Below are 6,474 nucleotides of genomic sequence, written 5' to 3'. Positions count from 1 at the left end.
TCCTTACAGTGGCTTAGGTTGTTTGTTGCAGAGCACCATCTTAACACATTTGCAACAGTCTTCAGAAGAACAGCAGGTTCATCTGTATTATCACTGAACCAAATGGGTTGGATTGGAAGGGACTTTAGAGATTATCTATGTCCATCCACCAGCTCAGGCTGCCCAGGGCCCCATCTAACCTGGCCTTGAACACCTCAAGAGATGGGGCAACTGCAACTTCTGTGACCAGCTGTGCCAGAGCTTCACTACCCTATGAATCAGATTTCTAGAACTGCCTAGGAGCTTAAGAGGAAATATTTTCAGTACTGTCTCAGGCCTCCAACTGACTTCTTCAGTCTGTCTGAACAGGGAACTGAATCCCTTGAACAGAAAGTAGCTCCTCTAAACATCCCTCCTTAATGCAAGTTTCATTTCTGCTTAATGAGGAGTAATAAAATCCAAGCTCACTACATTTAGAGGTGCTTAAAAACGTAGACACACTTCTAAGAAAATTAATAGTATAAAATGAAAAACATACCACATTAATTCTTCAGGCATTACTGAGTCATAGCCTACAATTGCCCAACTTGATTTGAACAATTTAAATAAATAAAAATTGGGAAGAAAAAAAAACCAAAACAAACAGGGGGTGGGGAGAGAGGGCAGATAAACACTAAGAAAAATGCAGTTTCACTGTTGCTTGTTGGCTGCTGCCCTTGAGAAAAAAAGACTGAAACATTCACAACATAAAAAGCCAGGAGTGGCTGTGCTTGTAAGAAGTTTTGTTGCCAACAACTGAACCTAAACATACACAGTACATTCACTGAAAGTAAAAATTTGCTGTGAGAGAACTAAATCAACAGTATGGTGGATGCACACTGATGTTTGGCTGTGGCTGAGTGGTGCCAACAGCACCGAGGCTCCTTCCAGCCCCCAAAACCAGAGGCTGGGGGTGGGCAGGAGGTGGGTAAGGGATACAGACAAGGCAGCTCCTCCCTAAGGGGGTATCCCACAGGTGCAATATGGGATAGTGGATAGGGGAGAGAATTGAAAATGAAGTGCAAGAACTTGTGTGTTGAGATGAAGATTGTTTAATAAACGGAAGAAAAAAAGCCCCAGAACCAAGCGATGTACCATGCACTTGGTAACCACCAGCCAACCAAAACCCACCCAGACCCTGAGCAACAGCAGTCCCCATTGAATTCCCCACTGCTATAGTTTAATACGACATCATATGGTATGGAATAACTGTTTGGCCAGCTTGGGTCAGCTGTGTTCATTCTGTCCCCTTCCAGCTCCTTTTGTATCCTTATGCCCTGTGGAGGTACAGCAGAGTGAGAAGCTGAAAAGGCCGTGACTCAGTGTAAGCACTAATCAGCAACATCGGGTACCACCATGAAGACCATCTAAAGAATCTGAAAGTGCACGACTCCACAGCACCCAACGAGATGCATCCACTAGTCATGAGGGAACTGATGTTTGAAGTTGCCAAGCTGCTATTCATCCTATTTGAAAGGTCACAGCAGTCTGGTGGAATTCCCACTGACTGGAGAAGGGGAAACATAGCCTCCATTTTCAAGAAGGGAGAAAAAGATCCAAAAGCTACAGGCTGGTCTCACCAGCTTTACTGCAGGGTAGGGGTAGGGTTAGCTCTGTCCCAGCTGAATCCAGGATAAGACATTTAGCAAGACTGCTTTCTACTTCCTGCCCCAGTAGAGACCTGTAAGGAGAGACAGGTCCATCCCCTGGTATTTTTTAAAACTACTTTGCAGTAGATACACAATTTAAAACAAACAAACAAACAAAAAAAACATTTTCCAGAAAGGAGCATTTATCAGATCTTCATTATAGTTTGTTCTAGATTGTGAGGGACTTTGAATTATTCAATGCAGTTTTGATGACACACTGTTCAAATTACTCACCAGCCTGAATGCCTGTTTAAAACAGCCTTGATTCCCTGCGCTGTAATACTGAGTGGAGATGCAGCCCCAAGCCAGCAAACTGTTACATGTCAGAAGGCTTGCTTTTCTCAGACCATTTGAAATCCTCTAGAACTAGTCTATGGTCCACAAGTAGTTACAGATCGTGAAAAGGTTTGTGTTGGAAGAGACCTTAAACTCTCACCCAGTTCCAATCCCCTGCCAAGGGCAGGGCTGCCACCCACCAGATCAGAATTCCCTCCTAATATCTAACCTAAATCTATTTTCTTTTAGTTTAAAACTGTTTCCCCTTGTCCTGTCACTATCAGACCATGTAACAAGTCATCTATAAGCTCCCTCCACGTACTGGAAGGCTGTGGTCAGGTCTCCCCAGAGCTTTCTCCTCTCTGAGGCTAAACAAGCCCAGCTCCGCTCCCTCATCCTGTTTTTGTAGGAGAGGAGCTGCACCTCTCTGACAATATTCATGGCCCTCCTCTGGCCTCACTGCAACAGCTTCACATCTTCTTTGTGGACTGTAAACCAGTAATTGACATTTTCTGTTAGTGATGAATTGTGCAACATTCATACTCAGTCTGCCATCCATTAGCATCAAACATTTAACCCTCAAAGTTCTTTAATGCATGCCCCACAAAGATCATCTTAACTTAGGAAACAAAATCCAAAGTACACTTCTCCACGCTATCGTTGCCTGTTCTAGATCTCTGATTGCCCTCAAAATACTATTTCAATAGTATAACAGTGTGCTATTCCAATTAATCTTGAAGACTGAAACTATAATAGCCATATTCCCAATTCGTAAGAGTCCCCAGCCTACTTCACTTCTCTTGCTATCTGAAACACTAGGGATCATAGGATAGTAATTCATGTTGGGCAGCATATCAGGACATCATCAGTTCCATGTCTTGCTCAAAGCATCGGCACAGATTGCATCGTATGGCTCATGGCTTTACCCTGTCAGGTCTTGAAGGTTTCAAAGAATGGTACGTACCAGATGCTGGTCTGTTACAATCACAGTAAAAAGGATGTTCAGGCTCCAAGGAATCACTGAAAACATTTTACAAGAGCTCAGCATCAGTCCCATCTAACCTGCAGAAGGTGCCTCCCTTTCAGCTTGCCCAGGTCCACTCGGTGCATCCGCTGATCCCCATCAGTTTGGTGGCACCTGCCCACCTGGGTAGCAAGTGCTCCTTCACCTTCTCTTGGTCTCAATGCAACCAGGGATACATTTTCTTTTTCTCTGACCTGCTCAACATCAGCAGTTGACAGTCATTTTGTGATCAGCCATAATTCCTATATATTGTGATATTACACAATATTACCATATATCCCATATATTATAAACCTAGTTTATTTTCAACTGCAGTAAAACTGAAAATTATGAAAGGGGTTTTCAACCCCTTTGAATTTTTAATAATGGAAAGTTCTATGTGCACCTGTCTTCTCTGTAACTTACCACCCTTATTTCACAGTGCTCTACAAGTAACTTCTATCCAGAAGGAATTAACTGCCCCGTATATTTTAAGTAATTGTTTCCAAAATGATCCTGCCTGCTTACTGTGAAAAAAAAAAATAAAAATCCTGATCTTCTTAGCCTGTAAACTCAAATTCTGGTGACAGAGGACTGGAGGGGATGCAGTAGAGTTATAAATGGTACCAGCAGAACATTCATATAACACAAGGACGCTGCTGTCTGCAAGCACAGCTGAATGTCGGTGGGGTTAGTACCCCAGCGCTGCATCACAGTACAGCACACACTGTATGCAAAAAGCAAGACCTCTTCAGATCAGCACAGTACTGAAACATGGCTGGGATAGCAGTCCCGGAGATGGACCCTGAAAACAAGTAACAGCTCAAAGCCAGAGCATATTAAAAACACCTCAGGTACAGCAGCAGGATGATCATGACGTGCACAATCATCTGTTTCCTACCGTTCTTTTTTAAAGCACATCAAATACATGACCCCTCAGAGTAATCTTGAACTACTTTGAAATACAAGGAGCATTTTTTTACAGTAATATGGAGGTAATGATAGGGAAAAATACACAAGGACCTGAAGTTACAATCCGACTGAAAAAAGTAGAACCTAAGAAAAATCAGAGCTACACTGTTCCCAGTTTTCAGTCTGATTAGAGAAATACTTAAACCACTCATCCTGACTGCCATCTGGCGGACAACCATCTACAGCTCAAAGCACTGACAACTATATACATGCTATTTAAATGAGTGAAACAAGGGAAAAGCCAGTTTGAGAATTAACTTGCAGCCAGAGGGCTGAAAATACTTGTCCCTAGAAAGATTTAGCCTAAGCCAGCCTCTCCCAGATTTAGGGACCTGCAGAATTCTTTATGCAGAAATAAGTACATTGAAGTCTTTGAAGGCTCAGCAAGCTACTTCCTCTGAGCAACCACTTACCACTGAAAATATCACTCCACGTCAGTGAAGTGCTGTGATTCCAGAAATCTGTTAGGACATATGTCCAGATGGTTTCTGCAATGCATTGAAGATAATTTTCTGATGTGGGTGATGTAGATGTCACTGTGGCTGAGGAGCCTTCTGGACCTTGTTCTTACCAACAGGGATAGGCTTGTTAGGGATGCGACCTTTGGAGAACCAACTTCAACCTTTTCCAGGGGCTGCTTGGAGGTGTCTCATGGACTAGAGTGCTTGAAGGTAAGGGGGCTTGTGAGAGCAACATTTAAACAGCACTTCTTCCAAGCTCAAGATCAGTGCATCGCTAAGACTAGGAAATCAGGGAAAGGAGGCAGGAGACCTGCATGAATGAGCAAGGAGCTGATGGATAAGATCAAAGTTCCCTTTAATCTTATCGTAGATCAACCACGTAGAAGGTGGTCTACAAAATATGGAAAAAGGACCTGTCCTCTCAGGAGTATAGGGAGCATTGTCAGGGCCTGCAGGGATGCAACAAGGAAGTCTAAAGCTCACTGAGCTGATGCTGAGAAGGCAGAGGGGGGTAGAGCAGTGGATGATGTCTATCTTGACTTCTGCAAGGCTTTTGATACTGTGTCCCATGACATCCTGATAAAGACAGTGGGGTAGATGAGTGGACAGTGAGGTGGGTTGAGAACTGGCTGACAGGCAGAGCTCAGAGGGTGGTCATCAGCAGCAGTCTTGGTTGGAGACCTGTGATGAGCAGCACTCCGCAGGGGTCAGTGCCAGGTCTGGTCTTATTCACCATCTTCATTAATGATGACAATCATTAGATGAGGGGATAGCTGTCCACCCTCAGAAAGTACTGAGTATGATGGCTGGCACACTGAAAGGCTGCCATTCAGTGAGATCTGGATGGGCTGGAGAGCTGAGTAGTAAGAAACTTGATGAGATTTAACAAAAGCAAGTGTAAAGTCTTGCACCTGGGAAGGAATAACCACAAATGTCAGTGCAGGCTGGGACATGACCTGCTAGAAAGCAGCTCTGCAGAGAGGGACATGGTGATCCTGCTGAGCAGGCTGGCCATGAACCAGCAGTGTGCCCCGGTGATCAAAAAGACCAAGAGGATCCTGGGGTGCATTAAAAAAAGCGTGGCCAGCAGGTCAAGGGAAGTGATCCTTTTTCTCTACTCTGCACTGGGCAGGCTTCACTTGGAGTACTGTATCCAGTTCTGAGCTCCCCAGTACCAAAAAGTGAGGGACCTCCTGGAGAGAGTCCAGCAGAGGGCCACAAAGATGATAAAGGACCTGGAGCATCTACCCTACAAGGAAAGGCAGAGCAACCTGTGTCTGTTAAGTCTTGAGAAAAGAAGACTCAGAGAGGAGTCAAAGGGTCAACCTCTTTTCAGTAATTTGTAGGGGAAACAGCCATAAATTGGAGCATAGGAAGTTCCACACTAATACGTGAAAGAACTTCTTCACAGTGAGGGTGATGGAGCACTGGAAGAAGCTGCCCAGGGGTGTTATGGAGTCTCTTCTGGAGATATTCAAGACCCGCCTGGATGCCAAACTGTGCAGCCTGCAGTTGGGTGGCCTGCTTTGTCAGGGGGTTGGACTCTTATCTCTAGACATCCCTTTTAAACCCTGCAGTTCTGTGGATCTATGAAGGCCTGCCTTGCCCAGAAAGTCTGTGCTGAAGAATACTATTTTAAGCTTAGTTACGTGCTATTGTAACAGAACATTTAAAAAACAAACATTATGCCTTCAAGTGTTTTCGAGAGACTTTAGAACCACTTCCAAATTCATGCACAGAGTATTTAACCCACAACCCATTGTTAAAATTGGTAAAGTTAGCTGATTGTTGCTTTTTTTCTTAAATAAATCATTTTCATTAACACTTCTGATAATTTAGTTACACTGGAGCACACACACATCTACCAGAAGCAGAGGAAATAGGAAGAACATAGTTTAATTTATGTCTTTCAAACAAAAGAATATTCTACTTCAGGACCTCTTTTACAACCTCTTTTTAACTGGAGTGGAAATCAACAAAGAAAGCTACTGTACGGAAGGGTAAAATGCATAGTTACCTACAGAGAGCAGACAACTGAAACAAACTGGTAGTCAAACATGCCTTTTAAAAATATTCCACATGTGAGCACATTCTC

Source organism: Coturnix japonica, chromosome Z (genome assembly GCF_054131305.1).
Source record: "Coturnix japonica strain WE chromosome Z, WE-NBRP24, whole genome shotgun sequence".
Taxonomy (NCBI): domain Eukaryota; kingdom Metazoa; phylum Chordata; class Aves; order Galliformes; family Phasianidae; genus Coturnix; species Coturnix japonica.
Note: the sequence above shows the minus strand (reverse complement) of the source record.